Raw genomic sequence first — 22474 nt, 5'->3', positions numbered from 1 at the left:
CACAAAACACTGTTTACCTGTCAAGACAGAAAACCAGGCTGCTCCAGGTGAGGCTTGAACTCACAACCTCGGTATGACTCCACTGCTCATGTCATTGGACAAGGCCTGAATCAGGAAAGAGATTGGAAATCGAGACGTCATGGCGTTGTTTTAAAACTTGCCTACTCTTTCAATTTTTTCGGTCAAATCTTTTATCTGGGAGTACTTTCAGTTGATGTTAATCCTTGTCCCGATGCACGATTCTGGGCCATGGTGCATCTTGAATAATGTTCTTATAGGCTTCAGTTTGGAAAAGTGCGCTCTTCAGAAGCTACCGAAACCGCTAATGGTTACATAACACTTAAGCAAAAGCAACGTTCGGGTTTGAAAACTAATATTACTTGCTATGAATACAAACACTGTTACAGGAGGCGTGTTAGGGCTATTTTAGCTTAGATCATCAATTCATCTGACATTTCTTCTCCATCTATATCAACAGCGTAATCGCTACTGAGCGCTAAAGGCAGGTCCTGGCAATACAATCTTCTTTAGAAAACATTTTTAAAACTGTTTCCACGACCACACGTAAAGTAAAAGATACCGATTGCACGCAACTAATAAATTCTCTTTTCCAGGGATGTTGTAGCTAGATGCAAATTACAATCGAAAATGTATCAGCTTTAAAAATTTCTTTTGGATCCACAGGACGATCAGCACGAGACTCAAAATATGCCTGTGTTTGATTGTACAGCATAGATTGTACAGCATTTATGTTTATATTTATGTTAAAATGAAGGTAAATATATCAAAATATCAACATCCAACTTCACAGTGCTAACGTAACAATGCTTGTCAAATTTTCAAAGAAATCTGCGTTGTATTTCTAAACTATTTTAGCAGAGGACGCAACAGGAGTATAAATGATATCTCCCGCCAGCCCTTCAAAGATACTTTTCCATGGGTGAATATGGTTGTCTGGGGAGTTGCGGTGTTGGTCACTATTGGACTTCCCCGGTCTCAAGTGTTGTTGTTGGACACGGGCAAAAGACTCGCATTTTCGGCAAATAGAAAGAGGGTTAAGGTTTCGGCTTTAGCGGAGCCAGTGTTCACATTGACAATAATAAGAAGCCCGTCCCTGGGTGGGCTCGAACCACCAACCTTTCAGTTAACAGCCGAACGCGCTCGCCGATTGCGCCACAGAGACCGACGTGAGAGGCGTCTCTCCATTCGCACCTTTCCGGTCAAAAAATAAACATTGCTTGCATTTTCTTGCCAGTCGGCAATATTCCTTCTGCTCTGATAGCCAAGAATTAAATTTCATTTTTCACAAGCTGTATGAATTTCTTGAAAAACAAGTTGTTGCAGAAAGGAAATGCATTCATGCATTAAACTAAATCAAGCCCTATGCGGTTGTCCAAAATGGTACTTTCTGCACGAAAAGACAGGAAGAAAGGCACAGCTGGGATGTGGAGCCAGGATCTCCAGTTAAAGAGACAGGTACTTAAGCAACTGAGCTACGGCGCCAGCAGAATTCTCCTCTTTTACAGCCGCTTGGACACACCGCTCTGAGCCATCTGCGTTCAGTAAGCACTGAGTCTGCTGGCTGAGCAAGCTGCCTCCTTTACACGCAACAGGAGCCCCGACTGTAAGAGAAACGAAGAGAAATGGCCTTTATTGGGCACTTTTCATGTCCAATGCGCTTGACATTTCCCAAGGGCGGCAGAGTTCATTTATGACACTTTTCCTTTCTTTCTTCTTTCTGCACTCTTTGATGAAACAAAGCGAGAAATCATGTAAGGGAAAATGACTTTTTTTCATGGAGAAAACATGCACCAGGAAATGTTGTGTTTAGAAGACGTGAGTTAACATGAAAAGTGACCTAATTTACGGGAGCAAATGCTCGCCTAGCAAGATCTGCTTTACTACAAGAGAGAAGTAGAGTGAAAGACGTGAGCATTTCACGCCGTTGTGGAACAAAACGCTTTTTTCTTGGAATTCTAAATCAATTAGAAATTCAGAGCGACACATAAAGGCTTTGTCTGCTTAAAGTGATGATTTTTAAAAACTGATAAAAATGTAGAAAACACGTTTCTCACGTAGAAATTTAAGATGGGGGTGGGGTATTACTAGTAGCGGCGCTGAACTCACCATGGTGCAATTCATTTACGTGACGGGCTAGTGGTTTAATGGATAAGGCGTCTGATTTCGGTTGATTAGATTGTCGATTCGACTTCTACCGGGGTTGTGTGATTTAAATCAGGCTCCTCAGAAATAGATGTCCGTAATGTAAATGAACCGCACCTGAAAGCAAACGTTGGGTCTGGGTTCCTTTCTTTCCTGCATGAAATAGCAAATCGTTACAAAAAAAACACCAACTAATGTCCAATAGCGTTAGTCATTTAAGTAAACATGAATATACTGTAAGGTCTTGGTACATGGGAGTGGATTTCAACCACAATTAAAAAAGAGCAAATTATAATTACAGGCTTCAGACACTTTTTCATACAAAAGTGACCAAACACTGCCTAACTTTCAGGTTTGCTTGAACCTGTAACAGAAAGGAGGTCTGAAACTTCCATTCTCTGATGTTACTGTCTCTAAAGCCGGACGTGATGTTTCGCGGATGTGCAGTGTGCCTTTTCTCTTGCCGTGTTCAAGATGCTTCGCTGCATAAGCTCCTGACTGGGTGTTCCGTACTGCGCTGTTACTTCGTTCAGATTACCCATGCGGTGTACAGATAAAACCCAACTGCGTGGTGTAAGTCCCGGGTTCGGCACCAGCAGCACCTGCAAACTCATCAGCTGACCTCGACGTGATTTGAACACGCAACCTTCTGAACTGGAATCAGACGCTCTACCGTTGCGCCACGAGGTCACTTGCCTCAAGTGCTTTTAATTCCCCCAAAGAGAACAATCAGCGTCCCTGGAAAAGTTTTTTTTCATTCTCTGCTGTGAGGAGCGCAGCTCTTCCAACGAGGGTCTCTTCTTCCCAGACCACAGATTATTCTTTCCGCCTGGCTCTCTCACAGAGAGCAGACACACCGTCTCCACTGATGTGTTTACTACATCAATAGATCTGACCCCCTACAGCCACGATATTCCTGGACAGGATATTTACCACCAGCCTCGTGAACTTCTCATCTTGACCTCTCCCAGGAGGAGCACAATTAACACAGAATCCTCTCTCCATTTAGCAAATAACACAAAACACTGTTTACCTGTCAAGACAGAAAACCAGGCTGCTCCAGGTGAGGCTTGAACTCACAACCTCGGTATGACTCCACTGCTCATGTCATTGGACAAGGCCTGAATCAGGAAAGAGATTGGAAATCGAGACGTCATGGCGTTGTTTTAAAACTTGCCTACTCTTTCAATTTTTTCGGTCAAATCTTTTATCTGGGAGTACTTTCAGTTGATGTTAATCCTTGTCCCGATGCACGATTCTGGGCCATGGTGCATCTTGAATAATGTTCTTATAGGCTTCAGTTTGGAAAAGTGCGCTCTTCAGAAGCTACCGAAACCGCTAATGGTTACATAACACTTAAGCAAAAGCAACGTTCGGGTTTGAAAACTAATATTACTTGCTATGAATACAAACACTGTTACAGGAGGCGTGTTAGGGCTATTTTAGCTTAGATCATCAATTCATCTGACATTTCTTCTCCATCTATATCAACAGCGTAATCGCTACTGAGCGCTAAAGGCAGGTCCTGGCAATACAATCTTCTTTAGAAAACATTTTTAAAACTGTTTCCACGACCACACGTAAAGTAAAAGATACCGATTGCACGCAACTAATAAATTCTCTTTTCCAGGGATGTTGTAGCTAGATGCAAATTACAATCGAAAATGTATCAGCTTTAAAAATTTCTTTTGGATCCACAGGACGATCAGCACGAGACTCAAAATATGCCTGTGTTTGATTGTACAGCATAGATTGTACAGCATTTATGTTTATATTTATGTTAAAATGAAGGTAAATATATCAAAATATCAACATCCAACTTCACAGTGCTAACGTAACAATGCTTGTCAAATTTTCAAAGAAATCTGCGTTGTATTTCTAAACTATTTTAGCAGAGGACGCAACAGGAGTATAAATGATATCTCCCGCCAGCCCTTCAAAGATACTTTTCCATGGGTGAATATGGTTGTCTGGGGAGTTGCGGTGTTGGTCACTATTGGACTTCCCCGGTCTCAAGTGTTGTTGTTGGACACGGGCAAAAGACTCGCATTTTCGGCAAATAGAAAGAGGGTTAAGGTTTCGGCTTTAGCGGAGCCAGTGTTCACATTGACAATAATAAGAAGCCCGTCCCTGGGTGGGCTCGAACCACCAACCTTTCAGTTAACAGCCGAACGCGCTCGCCGATTGCGCCACAGAGACCGACGTGAGAGGTGTCTCTCCATTCGCACCTTTCCGGTCAAAAAATAAACATTGCTTGCATTTTCTTGCCAGTCGGCAATATTCCTTCTGCTCTGATAGCCAAGAATTAAATTTCATTTTTCACAAGCTGTATGAATTTCTTGAAAAACAAGTTGTTGCAGAAAGGAAATGCATTCATGCATTAAACTAAATCAAGCCCTATGCGGTTGTCCAAAATGGTACTTTCTGCACGAAAAGACAGGAAGAAAGGCACAGCTGGGATGTGGAGCCAGGATCTCCAGTTAAAGAGACAGGTACTTAAGCAACTGAGCTACGGCGCCAGCAGAATTCTCCTCTTTTACAGCCGCTTGGACACACCGCTCTGAGCCATCTGCGTTCAGTAAGCACTGAGTCTGCTGGCTGAGCAAGCTGCCTCCTTTACACGCAACAGGAGCCCCGACTGTAAGAGAAACGAAGAGAAATGGCCTTTATTGGGCACTTTTCATGTCCAATGCGCTTGACATTTCCCAAGGGCGGCAGAGTTCATTTATGACACTTTTCCTTTCTTTCTTCTTTCTGCACTCTTTGATGAAACAAAGCGAGAAATCATGTAAGGGAAAATGACTTTTTTTCATGGAGAAAACATGCACCAGGAAATGTTGTGTTTAGAAGACGTGAGTTAACATGAAAAGTGACCTAATTTACGGGAGCAAATGCTCGCCTAGCAAGATCTGCTTTACTACAAGAGAGAAGTAGAGTGAAAGACGTGAGCATTTCACGCCGTTGTGGAACAAAACGCTTTTTTCTTGGAATTCTAAATCAATTAGAAATTCAGAGCGACACATAAAGGCTTTGTCTGCTTAAAGTGATGATTTTTAAAAACTGATAAAAATGTAGAAAACACGTTTCTCACGTAGAAATTTAAGATGGGGGTGGGGTATTACTAGTAGCGGCGCTGAACTCACCATGGTGCAATTCATTTACGTGACGGGCTAGTGGTTTAATGGATAAGGCGTCTGATTTCGGTTGATTAGATTGTCGATTCGACTTCTACCGGGGTTGTGTGATTTAAATCAGGCTCCTCAGAAATAGATGTCCGTAATGTAAATGAACCGCACCTGAAAGCAAACGTTGGGTCTGGGTTCCTTTCTTTCCTGCATGAAATAGCAAATCGTTACAAAAAAAACACCAACTAATGTCCAATAGCGTTAGTCATTTAAGTAAACATGAATATACTGTAAGGTCTTGGTACATGGGAGTGGATTTCAACCACAATTAAAAAAGAGCAAATTATAATTACAGGCTTCAGACACTTTTTCATACAAAAGTGACCAAACACTGCCTAACTTTCAGGTTTGCTTGAACCTGTAACAGAAAGGAGGTCTGAAACTTCCATTCTCTGATGTTACTGTCTCTAAAGCCGGACGTGATGTTTCGCGGATGTGCAGTGTGCCTTTTCTCTTGCCGTGTTCAAGATGCTTCGCTGCATAAGCTCCTGACTGGGTGTTCCGTACTGCGCTGTTACTTCGTTCAGATTACCCATGCGGTGTACAGATAAAACCCAACTGCGTGGTGTAAGTCCCGGGTTCGGCACCAGCAGCACCTGCAAACTCATCAGCTGACCTCGACGTGATTTGAACACGCAACCTTCTGATCTGGAGTCAGACGCGCTACCGTTGCGCCACGAGGTCACTTGCCTCAAGTGCTTTTAATTCCCCCAAAGAGAACAATCAGCGTCCCTGGAAAAGTTTTTTTTTCATTCTCTGCTGTGAGGAGCGCAGCTCTTCCAACGAGGGTCTCTTCTTCCCAGACCACAGATTATTCTTTCCACCCGGCTCTCTCACAGAGAGCAGACACACCGTCTCCACTGATGTGTTTACTACATCTATAGATCTGACCCCCTACAGCCACGATATTCCTGGACAGGATATTTACCACCAGCCTCGTGAACTTCTCATCTTGACCTCTCCCAGGAGGAGCACAATTAACACAGAATCCTCTCTCCATTTAGCAAATAACACAAAACACTGTTTACCTGTCAAGACAGAAAACCAGGCTGCTCCAGGTGAGGCTTGAACTCACAACCTCGGTATGACTCCACTGCTCATGTCATTGGACATGGCCTGAACCAGGAAAGAGACTGGAAATCGAGACGTCATGGCGTTGTTTTAAAACTTGCCTACTCTTTCAATTTTTTCGGTCAAATCTTTTATCTGGGAGTACTTTCAGTTGATGTTAATCCTTGTCCCGATGCACGATTCTGGGCCATGGTGCATCTTGAATAATGTTCTTATAGGCTTCAGTTTGGAAAAGTGCGCTCTTCAGAAGCTACCGAAACCGCTAATGGTTACATAACACTTAAGCAAAAGCAACGTTCGGGTTTGAAAACTAATATTACTTGCTATGAATACAAACACTGTTACAGGAGGCGTGTTAGGGCTATTTTAGCTTAGATCATCAATTCATCTGACATTTCTTCTCCATCTATATCAACAGCGTAATCGCTACTGTGCGCTAAAGGCAGGTCCTGGCAATACAATCTTCTTTAGAAAACATTTTTAAAACTGTTTCCACGACCACACGTAAAGTAAAAGATACCGATTGCACGCAACTAATAAATTCTCTTTTCCAGGGACGTTGTAGCTAGATGCAAATTACAATCGAAAATGTATCAGCTTTAAAATTTTCTTTTGGATCCACAGGACGATCAGCACGAGACTCAAAATATGCCTGTGTTTGATTGTACAGCATAGATTGTACAGCATTTATGTTTATATTTATGTTAAAATGAAGGTAAATATATCAAAATATCAACATCCAACTTCACAGTGCTAACGTAACAATGCTTGTCAAATTTTCAAACAAATCTGCGTTGTATTTCTAAACTATTTTAGCAGAGGACGCAACAGGAGTATAAATGATATCTCCCGCCAGCCCTTCAAAGATACTTTTCCATGGGTGAATATGGTTGTCTGGGGAGTTGCGGTGTTGGTCACTATTGGACTTCCCCGGTCTCAAGTGTTGTTGTTGGACACGGGCAAAAGACTCGCATTTTCGGCAAATAGAAAGAGGGTTAAGGTTTCGGCTTTAGCGGAGCCAGTGTTCACATTGACAATAATAAGAAGCCCGTCCCTGGGTGGGCTCGAACCACCAACCTTTCAGTTAACAGCCGAACGCGCTCGCCGATTGCGCCACAGAGACCGACAAGAGAGCCTTTTCTCCATTCGCACCTTTCCGGTCAAAAAATAAACATTGCTTGCATTTTCTTGCCAGTCGGCAATATTCCTTCTGCTCTGATAGCCAAGAATTAAATTTCATTTTTCACAAGCTGTATGAATTTCTTGAAAAACAAGTTGTTGCAGAAAGGAAATGCATTCATGCATTAAACTAAATCAAGCCCTATGCGGTTGTCCAAAATGGTACTTTCTGCACGAAAAGACAGGAAGAAAGGCACAGCTGGGATGTGGAGCCAGGATCTCCAGTTAAAGAGACAGGTACTTAAGCAACTGAGCTACGGCGCCAGCAGAATTCTCCTCTTTTTCAGCCGCTTGGACACACCGCTCTGAGCCATCTGCGTTCAGTAAGCACTGAGTCTGCTGGCTGAGAAAGCTGCCTCCTTTACACGCAACAGGAGCCCCGACTGTAAGAGAAACGAAGAGAAATGGCTTTTATTGGGCACTTTTCATGTCCAATGCGCTTGACATCTCCCAAGGGCGGCAGAGTTCATTTATGACACTTTTCCTTTCTTTCTTCTTTCTGCACTCTTTGATGAAACAAAGCGAGAAATCATGTAAGGGAAAATGACTTTTTTTCATGGAGAAAACATGCACCAGGAAATGTTGTGTTTAGAAGACGTGAGTTAACATGAAAAGTGACCTAATTTACGGGAGCAAATGCTCGCCTAGCAAGATCTGCTTTACTACAAGAGAGAAGTAGAGTGAAAGACGTGAGCATTTCACGCCGTTGTGGAACAAAACGCTTTTTTCTTGGAATTCTAAATCAATTAGAAATTCAGAGCGACACATGAAGGCTTTGTCTGCTTAAAGTGATGATTTTTAAAAACTGATAAAAATGTAGAAAACACGTTTCTCACGTAGAAATTTAAGATGGGGGTGGGGTATTACTAGTAGCGGCGCTGAACTCACCATGGTGCAATTCATTTACGTGACGGGCTAGTGGTTTAATGGATAAGGCGTCTGATTTCGGTTGATTAGATTGTCGATTCGACTTCTACCGGGGTTGTGTGATTTAAATCAGGCTCCTCAGAAATAGATGTCCGTAATGTAAATGAACCGCACCTGAAAGCAAACGTTGGGTCTGGGTTTCTTTCTTTCCTGCATGAAATAGCAAATCGTTACAAAAAAAAACACCAACTAATGTCCAATAGCGTTAGTCATTTAAGTAAACATGAATATACTGTAAGGTCTTGGTACATGGGAGAGGATTTCAACCACAATTAAAAAAGAGCAAATTATAATTACAGGCTTCAGACACTTTTTCATACAAAAGTGACCAAACACTGCCTAACTTTCAGGTTTGCTTGAACCTGTAACAGAAAGGAGGTCTGAAACTTCCATTCTCTGATGTTACTGTCTCTAAAGCCGGACGTGATGTTTCGCGGATGTGCAGTGTGCCTTTTCTCTTGCCGTGTTCAAGATGCTTCGCTGCATAAGCTCCTGACTGGGTGTTCCGTACTGCGCTGTTACTTCGTTCAGATTACCCATGCGGTGTACAGATAAAACCCAACTGCGTGGTGTAAGTCCCGGGTTCGGCACCAGCAGCACCTGCAAACTCATCAGCTGACCTCGACGTGATTTGAACACGCAACCTTCTGATCTGGAGTCAGACGCGCTACCGTTGCGCCACGAGGTCACTTGCCTCAAGTGCTTTTAATTCCCCCAAAGAGAACAATCAGCGTCCCTGGAAAAGTTTTTTTTTCATTCTCTGCTGTGAGGAGCGCAGCTCTTCCAACGAGGGTCTCTTCTTCCCAGACCACAGATTATTCTTTCCACCCGGCTCTCTCACAGAGAGCAGACACACCGTCTCCACTGATGTGTTTACTACATCTATAGATCTGACCCCCTACAGCCACGATATTCCTGGACAGGATATTTACCACCAGCCTCGTGAACTTCTCATCTTGACCTCTCCCAGGAGGAGCACAATTAACACAGAATCCTCTCTCCATTTAGCAAATAACACAAAACACTGTTTACCTGTCAAGACAGAAAACCAGGCTGCTCCAGGTGAGGCTTGAACTCACAACCTCGGTATGACTCCACTGCTCATGTCATTGGACATGGCCTGAACCAGGAAAGAGACTGGAAATCGAGACGTCATGGCGTTGTTTTAAAACTTGCCTACTCTTTCAATTTTTTCGGTCAAATCTTTTATCTGGGAGTACTTTCAGTTGATGTTAATCCTTGTCCCGATGCACGATTCTGGGCCATGGTGCATCTTGAATAATGTTCTTATAGGCTTCAGTTTGGAAAAGTGCGCTCTTCAGAAGCTACCGAAACCGCTAATGGTTACATAACACTTAAGCAAAAGCAACGTTCGGGTTTGAAAACTAATATTACTTGCTATGAATACAAACACTGTTACAGGAGGCGTGTTAGGGCTATTTTAGCTTAGATCATCAATTCATCTGACATTTCTTCTCCATCTATATCAACAGCGTAATCGCTACTGTGCGCTAAAGGCAGGTCCTGGCAATACAATCTTCTTTAGAAAACATTTTTAAAACTGTTTCCACGACCACACGTAAAGTAAAAGATACCGATTGCACGCAACTAATAAATTCTCTTTTCCAGGGACGTTGTAGCTAGATGCAAATTACAATCGAAAATGTATCAGCTTTAAAATTTTCTTTTGGATCCACAGGACGATCAGCACGAGACTCAAAATATGCCTGTGTTTGATTGTACAGCATAGATTGTACAGCATTTATGTTTATATTTATGTTAAAATGAAGGTAAATATATCAAAATATCAACATCCAACTTCACAGTGCTAACGTAACAATGCTTGTCAAATTTTCAAACAAATCTGCGTTGTATTTCTAAACTATTTTAGCAGAGGACGCAACAGGAGTATAAATGATATCTCCCGCCAGCCCTTCAAAGATACTTTTCCATGGGTGAATATGGTTGTCTGGGGAGTTGCGGTGTTGGTCACTATTGGACTTCCCCGGTCTCAAGTGTTGTTGTTGGACACGGGCAAAAGACTCGCATTTTCGGCAAATAGAAAGAGGGTTAAGGTTTCGGCTTTAGCGGAGCCAGTGTTCACATTGACAATAATAAGAAGCCCGTCCCTGGGTGGGCTCGAACCACCAACCTTTCAGTTAACAGCCGAACGCGCTCGCCGATTGCGCCACAGAGACCGACAAGAGAGCCTTTTCTCCATTCGCACCTTTCCGGTCAAAAAATAAACATTGCTTGCATTTTCTTGCCAGTCGGCAATATTCCTTCTGCTCTGATAGCCAAGAATTAAATTTCATTTTTCACAAGCTGTATGAATTTCTTGAAAAACAAGTTGTTGCAGAAAGGAAATGCATTCATGCATTAAACTAAATCAAGCCCTATGCGGTTGTCCAAAATGGTACTTTCTGCACGAAAAGACAGGAAGAAAGGCACAGCTGGGATGTGGAGCCAGGATCTCCAGTTAAAGAGACAGGTACTTAAGCAACTGAGCTACGGCGCCAGCAGAATTCTCCTCTTTTTCAGCCGCTTGGACACACCGCTCTGAGCCATCTGCGTTCAGTAAGCACTGAGTCTGCTGGCTGAGAAAGCTGCCTCCTTTACACGCAACAGGAGCCCCGACTGTAAGAGAAACGAAGAGAAATGGCTTTTATTGGGCACTTTTCATGTCCAATGCGCTTGACATCTCCCAAGGGCGGCAGAGTTCATTTATGACACTTTTCCTTTCTTTCTTCTTTCTGCACTCTTTGATGAAACAAAGCGAGAAATCATGTAAGGGAAAATGACTTTTTTTCATGGAGAAAACATGCACCAGGAAATGTTGTGTTTAGAAGACGTGAGTTAACATGAAAAGTGACCTAATTTACGGGAGCAAATGCTCGCCTAGCAAGATCTGCTTTACTACAAGAGAGAAGTAGAGTGAAAGACGTGAGCATTTCACGCCGTTGTGGAACAAAACGCTTTTTTCTTGGAATTCTAAATCAATTAGAAATTCAGAGCGACACATGAAGGCTTTGTCTGCTTAAAGTGATGATTTTTAAAAACTGATAAAAATGTAGAAAACACGTTTCTCACGTAGAAATTTAAGATGGGGGTGGGGTATTACTAGTAGCGGCGCTGAACTCACCATGGTGCAATTCATTTACGTGACGGGCTAGTGGTTTAATGGATAAGGCGTCTGATTTCGGTTGATTAGATTGTCGATTCGACTTCTACCGGGGTTGTGTGATTTAAATCAGGCTCCTCAGAAATAGATGTCCGTAATGTAAATGAACCGCACCTGAAAGCAAACGTTGGGTCTGGGTTTCTTTCTTTCCTGCATGAAATAGCAAATCGTTACAAAAAAAAACACCAACTAATGTCCAATAGCGTTAGTCATTTAAGTAAACATGAATATACTGTAAGGTCTTGGTACATGGGAGAGGATTTCAACCACAATTAAAAAAGAGCAAATTATAATTACAGGCTTCAGACACTTTTTCATACAAAAGTGACCAAACACTGCCTAACTTTCAGGTTTGCTTGAACCTGTAACAGAAAGGAGGTCTGAAACTTCCATTCTCTGATGTTACTGTCTCTAAAGCCGGACGTGATGTTTCGCGGATGTGCAGTGTGCCTTTTCTCTTGCCGTGTTCAAGATGCTTCGCTGCATAAGCTCCTGACTGGGTGTTCCGTACTGCGCTGTTACTTCGTTCAGATTACCCATGCGGTGTACAGATAAAACCCAACTGCGTGGTGTAAGTCCCGGGTTCGGCACCAGCAGCACCTGCAAAATCATCAGCTGACCTCGACGTGATTTGAACACGCAACCTTCTGATCTGGAGTCAGACGCGCTACCGTTGCGCCACGAGGTCACTTGCCTCAAGTGCTTTTAATTCCCCCAAAGAGAACAATCAGCGTCCCTGGAAAAGTTTTTTTTCATTCTCTGCTGTGAGGAGCGCAGCTCTTCCAACGAGGGTCTCTTCTTCCCAGACCACAGATTATTCTTTCCGCCCGGCTCTCTCACAGAGAGCAGACACACCGTCTCCACTGATGTGTTTACTACATCTATAGATCTGACCCCCTACAGCCACGATATTCCTGGACAGGATATTTACCACCAGCCTCGTGAACTTCTCATCTTGACCTCTCCCAGGAGGAGCACAATTAACACAGAATCCTCTCTCCATTTAGCAAATAACACAAAACACTGTTTAGCTGTCAAGACAGAAAACCAGACTGCTCCAGGTGAGGCTTGAACTCACAACCTCGGTATGACTCCACTGCTCATGTCATTGGACATGGCCTGAACCAGGAAAGAGATTGGAAATCGAGACGTCATGGCGTTGTTTTAAAACTTGCCTACTCTTTCAATTTTTTCGGTCAAATCTTTTATCTGGGAGTACTTTCAGTTGATGTTAATCCTTGTCCCGATGCACGATTCTGGGCCATGGTGCATCTTGAATAATGTTCTTATAGGCTTCAGTTTGGAAAAGTGCGCTCTTCAGAAGCTACCGAAACCGCTAATGGTTACATAACACTTAAGCAAAAGCAACGTTCGGGTTTGAAAACTAATATTACTTGCTATGAATACAAACACTGTTACAGGAGGCGTGTTAGGGCTATTTTAGCTTAGATCATCAATTCATCTGACATTTCTTCTCCATCTATATCAACAGCGTAATCGCTACTGAGCGCTAAAGGCAGGTCCTGGCAATACAATCTTCTTTAGAAAACATTTTTAAAACTGTTTCCACGACCACACGTAAAGTAAAAGATACCGATTGCACGCAACTAATAAATTCTCTTTTCCAGGGATGTTGTAGCTAGATGCAAATTACAATCGAAAATGTATCAGCTTTAAAAATTTCTTTTGGATCCACAGGACGATCAGCACGAGACTCAAAATATGCCTGTGTTTGATTGTACAGCATAGATTGTACAGCATTTATGTTTATATTTATGTTAAAATGAAGGTAAATATATCAAAATATCAACATCCAACTTCACAGTGCTAACGTAACAATGCTTGTCAAATTTTCAAAGAAATCTGCGTTGTATTTCTAAACTATTTTAGCAGAGGACGCAACAGGAGTATAAATGATATCTCCCGCCAGCCCTTCAAAGATACTTTTCCATGGGTGAATATGGTTGTCTGGGGAGTTGCGGTGTTGGTCACTATTGGACTTCCCCGGTCTCAAGTGTTGTTGTTGGACACGGGCAAAAGACTCGCATTTTCGGCAAATAGAAAGAGGGTTAAGGTTTCGGCTTTAGCGGAGCCAGTGTTCACATTGACAATAATAAGAAGCCCGTCCCTGGGTGGGCTCGAACCACCAACCTTTCAGTTAACAGCCGAACGCGCTCGCCGATTGCGCCACAGAGACCGACGTGAGAGGCGTCTCTCCATTCGCACCTTTCCGGTCAAAAAATAAACATTGCTTGCATTTTCTTGCCAGTCGGCAATATTCCTTCTGCTCTGATAGCCAAGAATTAAATTTCATTTTTCACAAGCTGTATGAATTTCTTGAAAAACAAGTTGTTGCAGAAAGGAAATGCATTCATGCATTAAACTAAATCAAGCCCTATGCGGTTGTCCAAAATGGTACTTTCTGCACGAAAAGACAGGAAGAAAGGCACAGCTGGGATGTGGAGCCAGGATCTCCAGTTAAAGAGACAGGTACTTAAGCAACTGAGCTACGGCGCCAGCAGAATTCTCCTCTTTTACAGCCGCTTGGACACACCGCTCTGAGCCATCTGCGTTCAGTAAGCACTGAGTCTGCTGGCTGAGCAAGCTGCCTCCTTTACACGCAACAGGAGCCCCGACTGTAAGAGAAACGAAGAGAAATGGCCTTTATTGGGCACTTTTCATGTCCAATGCGCTTGACATTTCCCAAGGGCGGCAGAGTTCATTTATGACACTTTTCCTTTCTTTCTTCTTTCTGCACTCTTTGATGAAACAAAGCGAGAAATCATGTAAGGGAAAATGACTTTTTTTCATGGAGAAAACATGCACCAGGAAATGTTGTGTTTAGAAGACGTGAGTTAACATGAAAAGTGACCTAATTTACGGGAGCAAATGCTCGCCTAGCAAGATCTGCTTTACTACAAGAGAGAAGTAGAGTGAAAGACGTGAGCATTTCACGCCGTTGTGGAACAAAACGCTTTTTTCTTGGAATTCTAAATCAATTAGAAATTCAGAGCGACACATAAAGGCTTTGTCTGCTTAAAGTGATGATTTTTAAAAACTGATAAAAATGTAGAAAACACGTTTCTCACGTAGAAATTTAAGATGGGGGTGGGGTATTACTAGTAGCGGCGCTGAACTCACCATGGTGCAATTCATTTACGTGACGGGCTAGTGGTTTAATGGATAAGGCGTCTGATTTCGGTTGATTAGATTGTCGATTCGACTTCTACCGGGGTTGTGTGATTTAAATCAGGCTCCTCAGAAATAGATGTCCGTAATGTAAATGAACCGCACCTGAAAGCAAACGTTGGGTCTGGGTTCCTTTCTTTCCTGCATGAAATAGCAAATCGTTACAAAAAAAACACCAACTAATGTCCAATAGCGTTAGTCATTTAAGTAAACATGAATATACTGTAAGGTCTTGGTACATGGGAGTGGATTTCAACCACAATTAAAAAAGAGCAAATTATAATTACAGGCTTCAGACACTTTTTCATACAAAAGTGACCAAACACTGCCTAACTTTCAGGTTTGCTTGAACCTGTAACAGAAAGGAGGTCTGAAACTTCCATTCTCTGATGTTACTGTCTCTAAAGCCGGACGTGATGTTTCGCGGATGTGCAGTGTGCCTTTTCTCTTGCCGTGTTCAAGATGCTTCGCTGCATAAGCTCCTGACTGGGTGTTCCGTACTGCGCTGTTACTTCGTTCAGATTACCCATGCGGTGTACAGATAAAACCCAACTGCGTGGTGTAAGTCCCGGGTTCGGCACCAGCAGCACCTGCAAACTCATCAGCTGACCTCGACGTGATTTGAACACGCAACCTTCTGAACTGGAATCAGACGCTCTACCGTTGCGCCACGAGGTCACTTGCCTCAAGTGCTTTTAATTCCCCCAAAGAGAACAATCAGCGTCCCTGGAAAAGTTTTTTTTCATTCTCTGCTGTGAGGAGCGCAGCTCTTCCAACGAGGGTCTCTTCTTCCCAGACCACAGATTATTCTTTCCGCCTGGCTCTCTCACAGAGAGCAGACACACCGTCTCCACTGATGTGTTTACTACATCAATAGATCTGACCCCCTACAGCCACGATATTCCTGGACAGGATATTTACCACCAGCCTCGTGAACTTCTCATCTTGACCTCTCCCAGGAGGAGCACAATTAACACAGAATCCTCTCTCCATTTAGCAAATAACACAAAACACTGTTTACCTGTCAAGACAGAAAACCAGGCTGCTCCAGGTGAGGCTTGAACTCACAACCTCGGTATGACTCCACTGCTCATGTCATTGGACAAGGCCTGAATCAGGAAAGAGATTGGAAATCGAGACGTCATGGCGTTGTTTTAAAACTTGCCTACTCTTTCAATTTTTTCGGTCAAATCTTTTATCTGGGAGTACTTTCAGTTGATGTTAATCCTTGTCCCGATGCACGATTCTGGGCCATGGTGCATCTTGAATAATGTTCTTATAGGCTTCAGTTTGGAAAAGTGCGCTCTTCAGAAGCTACCGAAACCGCTAATGGTTACATAACACTTAAGCAAAAGCAACGTTCGGGTTTGAAAACTAATATTACTTGCTATGAATACAAACACTGTTACAGGAGGCGTGTTAGGGCTATTTTAGCTTAGATCATCAATTCATCTGACATTTCTTCTCCATCTATATCAACAGCGTAATCGCTACTGAGCGCTAAAGGCAGGTCCTGGCAATACAATCTTCTTTAGAAAACATTTTTAAAACTGTTTCCACGACCACACGTAAAGTAAAAGATACCGATTGCACGCAACTAATAAATTCTCTTTTCCAGGGATGTTGTAGCTAGATGCAAATTACAATCGAAAATGTATCAGCTTTAAAAATTTCTTTTGGATCCACAGGACGATCAGCACGAGACTCAAAATATGCCTGTGTTTGATTGTACAGCATAGATTGTACAGCATTTATGTTTATATTTATGTTAAAATGAAGGTAAATATATCAAAATATCAACATCCAACTTCACAGTGCTAACGTAACAATGCTTGTCAAATTTTCAAAGAAATCTGCGTTGTATTTCTAAACTATTTTAGCAGAGGACGCAACAGGAGTATAAATGATATCTCCCGCCAGCCCTTCAAAGATACTTTTCCATGGGTGAATATGGTTGTCTGGGGAGTTGCGGTGTTGGTCACTATTGGACTTCCCCGGTCTCAAGTGTTGTTGTTGGACACGGGCAAAAGACTCGCATTTTCGGCAAATAGAAAGAGGGTTAAGGTTTCGGCTTTAGCGGAGCCAGTGTTCACATTGACAATAATAAGAAGCCCGTCCCTGGGTGGGCTCGAACCACCAACCTTTCAGTTAACAGCCGAACGCGCTCGCCGATTGCGCCACAGAGACCGACGTGAGAGGTGTCTCTCCATTCGCACCTTTCCGGTCAAAAAATAAACATTGCTTGCATTTTCTTGCCAGTCGGCAATATTCCTTCTGCTCTGATAGCCAAGAATTAAATTTCATTTTTCACAAGCTGTATGAATTTCTTGAAAAACAAGTTGTTGCAGAAAGGAAATGCATTCATGCATTAAACTAAATCAAGCCCTATGCGGTTGTCCAAAATGGTACTTTCTGCACGAAAAGACAGGAAGAAAGGCACAGCTGGGATGTGGAGCCAGGATCTCCAGTTAAAGAGACAGGTACTTAAGCAACTGAGCTACGGCGCCAGCAGAATTCTCCTCTTTTACAGCCGCTTGGACACACCGCTCTGAGCCATCTGCGTTCAGTAAGCACTGAGTCTGCTGGCTGAGCAAGCTGCCTCCTTTACACGCAACAGGAGCCCCGACTGTAAGAGAAACGAAGAGAAATGGCCTTTATTGGGCACTTTTCATGTCCAATGCGCTTGACATTTCCCAAGGGCGGCAGAGTTCATTTATGACACTTTTCCTTTCTTTCTTCTTTCTGCACTCTTTGATGAAACAAAGCGAGAAATCATGTAAGGGAAAATGACTTTTTTTCATGGAGAAAACATGCACCAGGAAATGTTGTGTTTAGAAGACGTGAGTTAACATGAAAAGTGACCTAATTTACGGGAGCAAATGCTCGCCTAGCAAGATCTGCTTTACTACAAGAGAGAAGTAGAGTGAAAGACGTGAGCATTTCACGCCGTTGTGGAACAAAACGCTTTTTTCTTGGAATTCTAAATCAATTAGAAATTCAGAGCGACACATAAAGGCTTTGTCTGCTTAAAGTGATGATTTTTAAAAACTGATAAAAATGTAGAAAACACGTTTCTCACGTAGAAATTTAAGATGGGGGTGGGGTATTACTAGTAGCGGCGCTGAACTCACCATGGTGCAATTCATTTACGTGACGGGCTAGTGGTTTAATGGATAAGGCGTCTGATTTCGGTTGATTAGATTGTCGATTCGACTTCTACCGGGGTTGTGTGATTTAAATCAGGCTCCTCAGAAATAGATGTCCGTAATGTAAATGAACCGCACCTGAAAGCAAACGTTGGGTCTGGGTTCCTTTCTTTCCTGCATGAAATAGCAAATCGTTACAAAAAAAACACCAACTAATGTCCAATAGCGTTAGTCATTTAAGTAAACATGAATATACTGTAAGGTCTTGGTACATGGGAGTGGATTTCAACCACAATTAAAAAAGAGCAAATTATAATTACAGGCTTCAGACACTTTTTCATACAAAAGTGACCAAACACTGCCTAACTTTCAGGTTTGCTTGAACCTGTAACAGAAAGGAGGTCTGAAACTTCCATTCTCTGATGTTACTGTCTCTAAAGCCGGACGTGATGTTTCGCGGATGTGCAGTGTGCCTTTTCTCTTGCCGTGTTCAAGATGCTTCGCTGCATAAGCTCCTGACTGGGTGTTCCGTACTGCGCTGTTACTTCGTTCAGATTACCCATGCGGTGTACAGATAAAACCCAACTGCGTGGTGTAAGTCCCGGGTTCGGCACCAGCAGCACCTGCAAACTCATCAGCTGACCTCGACGTGATTTGAACACGCAACCTTCTGATCTGGAGTCAGACGCGCTACCGTTGCGCCACGAGGTCACTTGCCTCAAGTGCTTTTAATTCCCCCAAAGAGAACAATCAGCGTCCCTGGAAAAGTTTTTTTTTCATTCTCTGCTGTGAGGAGCGCAGCTCTTCCAACGAGGGTCTCTTCTTCCCAGACCACAGATTATTCTTTCCACCCGGCTCTCTCACAGAGAGCAGACACACCGTCTCCACTGATGTGTTTACTACATCTATAGATCTGACCCCCTACAGCCACGATATTCCTGGACAGGATATTTACCACCAGCCTCGTGAACTTCTCATCTTGACCTCTCCCAGGAGGAGCACAATTAACACAGAATCCTCTCTCCATTTAGCAAATAACACAAAACACTGTTTACCTGTCAAGACAGAAAACCAGGCTGCTCCAGGTGAGGCTTGAACTCACAACCTCGGTATGACTCCACTGCTCATGTCATTGGACATGGCCTGAACCAGGAAAGAGATTGGAAATCGAGACGTCATGGCGTTGTTTTAAAACTTGCCTACTCTTTCAATTTTTTCGGTCAAATCTTTTATCTGGGAGTACTTTCAGTTGATGTTAATCCTTGTCCCGATGCACGATTCTGGGCCATGGTGCATCTTGAATAATGTTCTTATAGGCTTCAGTTTGGAAAAGTGCGCTCTTCAGAAGCTACCGAAACCGCTAATGGTTACATAACACTTAAGCAAAAGCAACGTTCGGGTTTGAAAACTAATATTACTTGCTATGAATACAAACACTGTTACAGGAGGCGTGTTAGGGCTATTTTAGCTTAGATCATCAATTCATCTGACATTTCTTCTCCATCTATATCAACAGCGTAATCGCTACTGTGCGCTAAAGGCAGGTCCTGGCAATACAATCTTCTTTAGAAAACATTTTTAAAACTGTTTCCACGACCACACGTAAAGTAAAAGATACCGATTGCACGCAACTAATAAATTCTCTTTTCCAGGGACGTTGTAGCTAGATGCAAATTACAATCGAAAATGTATCAGCTTTAAAATTTTCTTTTGGATCCACAGGACGATCAGCACGAGACTCAAAATATGCCTGTGTTTGATTGTACAGCATAGATTGTACAGCATTTATGTTTATATTTATGTTAAAATGAAGGTAAATATATCAAAATATCAACATCCAACTTCACAGTGCTAACGTAACAATGCTTGTCAAATTTTCAAACAAATCTGCGTTGTATTTCTAAACTATTTTAGCAGAGGACGCAACAGGAGTATAAATGATATCTCCCGCCAGCCCTTCAAAGATACTTTTCCATGGGTGAATATGGTTGTCTGGGGAGTTGCGGTGTTGGTCACTATTGGACTTCCCCGGTCTCAAGTGTTGTTGTTGGACACGGGCAAAAGACTCGCATTTTCGGCAAATAGAAAGAGGGTTAAGGTTTCGGCTTTAGCGGAGCCAGTGTTCACATTGACAATAATAAGAAGCCCGTCCCTGGGTGGGCTCGAACCACCAACCTTTCAGTTAACAGCCGAACGCGCTCGCCGATTGCGCCACAGAGACCGACAAGAGAGCCTTTTCTCCATTCGCACCTTTCCGGTCAAAAAATAAACATTGCTTGCATTTTCTTGCCAGTCGGCAATATTCCTTCTGCTCTGATAGCCAAGAATTAAATTTCATTTTTCACAAGCTGTATGAATTTCTTGAAAAACAAGTTGTTGCAGAAAGGAAATGCATTCATGCATTAAACTAAATCAAGCCCTATGCGGTTGTCCAAAATGGTACTTTCTGCACGAAAAGACAGGAAGAAAGGCACAGCTGGGATGTGGAGCCAGGATCTCCAGTTAAAGAGACAGGTACTTAAGCAACTGAGCTACGGCGCCAGCAGAATTCTCCTCTTTTTCAGCCGCTTGGACACACCGCTCTGAGCCATCTGCGTTCAGTAAGCACTGAGTCTGCTGGCTGAGAAAGCTGCCTCCTTTACACGCAACAGGAGCCCCGACTGTAAGAGAAACGAAGAGAAATGGCTTTTATTGGGCACTTTTCATGTCCAATGCGCTTGACATCTCCCAAGGGCGGCAGAGTTCATTTATGACACTTTTCCTTTCTTTCTTCTTTCTGCACTCTTTGATGAAACAAAGCGAGAAATCATGTAAGGGAAAATGACTTTTTTTCATGGAGAAAACATGCACCAGGAAATGTTGTGTTTAGAAGACGTGAGTTAACATGAAAAGTGACCTAATTTACGGGAGCAAATGCTCGCCTAGCAAGATCTGCTTTACTACAAGAGAGAAGTAGAGTGAAAGACGTGAGCATTTCACGCCGTTGTGGAACAAAACGCTTTTTTCTTGGAATTCTAAATCAATTAGAAATTCAGAGCGACACATGAAGGCTTTGTCTGCTTAAAGTGATGATTTTTAAAAACTGATAAAAATGTAGAAAACACGTTTCTCACGTAGAAATTTAAGATGGGGGTGGGGTATTACTAGTAGCGGCGCTGAACTCACCATGGTGCAATTCATTTACGTGACGGGCTAGTGGTTTAATGGATAAGGCGTCTGATTTCGGTTGATTAGATTGTCGATTCGACTTCTACCGGGGTTGTGTGATTTAAATCAGGCTCCTCAGAAATAGATGTCCGTAATGTAAATGAACCGCACCTGAAAGCAAACGTTGGGTCTGGGTTTCTTTCTTTCCTGCATGAAATAGCAAATCGTTACAAAAAAAAACACCAACTAATGTCCAATAGCGTTAGTCATTTAAGTAAACATGAATATACTGTAAGGTCTTGGTACATGGGAGAGGATTTCAACCACAATTAAAAAAGAGCAAATTATAATTACAGGCTTCAGACACTTTTTCATACAAAAGTGACCAAACACTGCCTAACTTTCAGGTTTGCTTGAACCTGTAACAGAAAGGAGGTCTGAAACTTCCATTCTCTGATGTTACTGTCTCTAAAGCCGGACGTGATGTTTCGCGGATGTGCAGTGTGCCTTTTCTCTTGCCGTGTTCAAGATGCTTCGCTGCATAAGCTCCTGACTGGGTGTTCCGTACTGCGCTGTTACTTCGTTCAGATTACCCATGCGGTGTACAGATAAAACCCAACTGCGTGGTGTAAGTCCCGGGTTCGGCACCAGCAGCACCTGCAAAATCATCAGCTGACCTCGACGTGATTTGAACACGCAACCTTCTGATCTGGAGTCAGACGCGCTACCGTTGCGCCACGAGGTCACTTGCCTCAAGTGCTTTTAATTCCCCCAAAGAGAACAATCAGCGTCCCTGGAAAAGTTTTTTTTCATTCTCTGCTGTGAGGAGCGCAGCTCTTCCAACGAGGGTCTCTTCTTCCCAGACCACAGATTATTCTTTCCGCCCGGCTCTCTCACAGAGAGCAGACACACCGTCTCCACTGATGTGTTTACTACATCTATAGATCTGACCCCCTACAGCCACGATATTCCTGGACAGGATATTTACCACCAGCCTCGTGAACTTCTCATCTTGACCTCTCCCAGGAGGAGCACAATTAACACAGAATCCTCTCTCCATTTAGCAAATAACACAAAACACTGTTTAGCTGTCAAGACAGAAAACCAGACTGCTCCAGGTGAGGCTTGAACTCACAACCTCGGTATGACTCCACTGCTCATGTCATTGGACATGGCCTGAACCAGGAAAGAGATTGGAAATCGAGACGTCATGGCGTTGTTTTAAAACTTGCCTACTCTTTCAATTTTTTCGGTCAAATCTTTTATCTGGGAGTACTTTCAGTTGA

At 42.9% G+C, this 22474-nt stretch overlaps 14 non-coding genes across 14 annotated transcripts; all 14 read right to left on the bottom strand.

Annotated features, from left to right (window-relative positions):
* Positions 1-1109: 1109 nt before the first annotated feature.
* trnan-guu (transfer RNA asparagine (anticodon GUU)) lies at positions 1110-1183 on the bottom strand. The gene has a single exon. It is a non-coding gene; the product is annotated as a tRNA-Asn (tRNA).
* A 1598-nt stretch (positions 1184-2781) lies between these two features.
* Positions 2782-2853, bottom strand: trnaw-cca (transfer RNA tryptophan (anticodon CCA)). The gene has a single exon. It is a non-coding gene; the product is annotated as a tRNA-Trp (tRNA).
* A 1435-nt stretch (positions 2854-4288) lies between these two features.
* Positions 4289-4362, bottom strand: trnan-guu (transfer RNA asparagine (anticodon GUU)). The gene has a single exon. It is a non-coding gene; the product is annotated as a tRNA-Asn (tRNA).
* A 1598-nt stretch (positions 4363-5960) lies between these two features.
* Positions 5961-6032, bottom strand: trnaw-cca (transfer RNA tryptophan (anticodon CCA)). The gene has a single exon. It is a non-coding gene; the product is annotated as a tRNA-Trp (tRNA).
* Positions 6033-7468: 1436 nt separating this feature from the next.
* trnan-guu (transfer RNA asparagine (anticodon GUU)) lies at positions 7469-7542 on the bottom strand. Its single transcript has one exon. It is a non-coding gene; the product is annotated as a tRNA-Asn (tRNA).
* Positions 7543-9141: 1599 nt separating this feature from the next.
* On the bottom strand, positions 9142-9213 carry trnaw-cca (transfer RNA tryptophan (anticodon CCA)). Its single transcript has one exon. It is a non-coding gene; the product is annotated as a tRNA-Trp (tRNA).
* Positions 9214-10649: 1436 nt separating this feature from the next.
* On the bottom strand, positions 10650-10723 carry trnan-guu (transfer RNA asparagine (anticodon GUU)). Its single transcript has one exon. It is a non-coding gene; the product is annotated as a tRNA-Asn (tRNA).
* A 1599-nt stretch (positions 10724-12322) lies between these two features.
* trnaw-cca (transfer RNA tryptophan (anticodon CCA)) lies at positions 12323-12394 on the bottom strand. Its single transcript has one exon. It is a non-coding gene; the product is annotated as a tRNA-Trp (tRNA).
* A 1435-nt stretch (positions 12395-13829) lies between these two features.
* Positions 13830-13903, bottom strand: trnan-guu (transfer RNA asparagine (anticodon GUU)). The gene has a single exon. It is a non-coding gene; the product is annotated as a tRNA-Asn (tRNA).
* Positions 13904-15501: 1598 nt separating this feature from the next.
* trnaw-cca (transfer RNA tryptophan (anticodon CCA)) lies at positions 15502-15573 on the bottom strand. The gene has a single exon. It is a non-coding gene; the product is annotated as a tRNA-Trp (tRNA).
* Positions 15574-17008: 1435 nt separating this feature from the next.
* On the bottom strand, positions 17009-17082 carry trnan-guu (transfer RNA asparagine (anticodon GUU)). Its single transcript has one exon. It is a non-coding gene; the product is annotated as a tRNA-Asn (tRNA).
* Positions 17083-18680: 1598 nt separating this feature from the next.
* Positions 18681-18752, bottom strand: trnaw-cca (transfer RNA tryptophan (anticodon CCA)). The gene has a single exon. It is a non-coding gene; the product is annotated as a tRNA-Trp (tRNA).
* Positions 18753-20188: 1436 nt separating this feature from the next.
* trnan-guu (transfer RNA asparagine (anticodon GUU)) lies at positions 20189-20262 on the bottom strand. The gene has a single exon. It is a non-coding gene; the product is annotated as a tRNA-Asn (tRNA).
* Positions 20263-21861: 1599 nt separating this feature from the next.
* Positions 21862-21933, bottom strand: trnaw-cca (transfer RNA tryptophan (anticodon CCA)). The gene has a single exon. It is a non-coding gene; the product is annotated as a tRNA-Trp (tRNA).
* Positions 21934-22474: the final 541 nt, after the last annotated feature.

Source organism: Atractosteus spatula, chromosome 10 (assembly GCF_055471065.1).
Source record: "Atractosteus spatula isolate fAtrSpa1 chromosome 10, fAtrSpa1.hap1, whole genome shotgun sequence".
Lineage (NCBI taxonomy): Eukaryota > Metazoa > Chordata > Actinopteri > Semionotiformes > Lepisosteidae > Atractosteus > Atractosteus spatula.
Note: the sequence above shows the minus strand (reverse complement) of the source record. Positions and strands in the feature narration are given on the sequence as shown.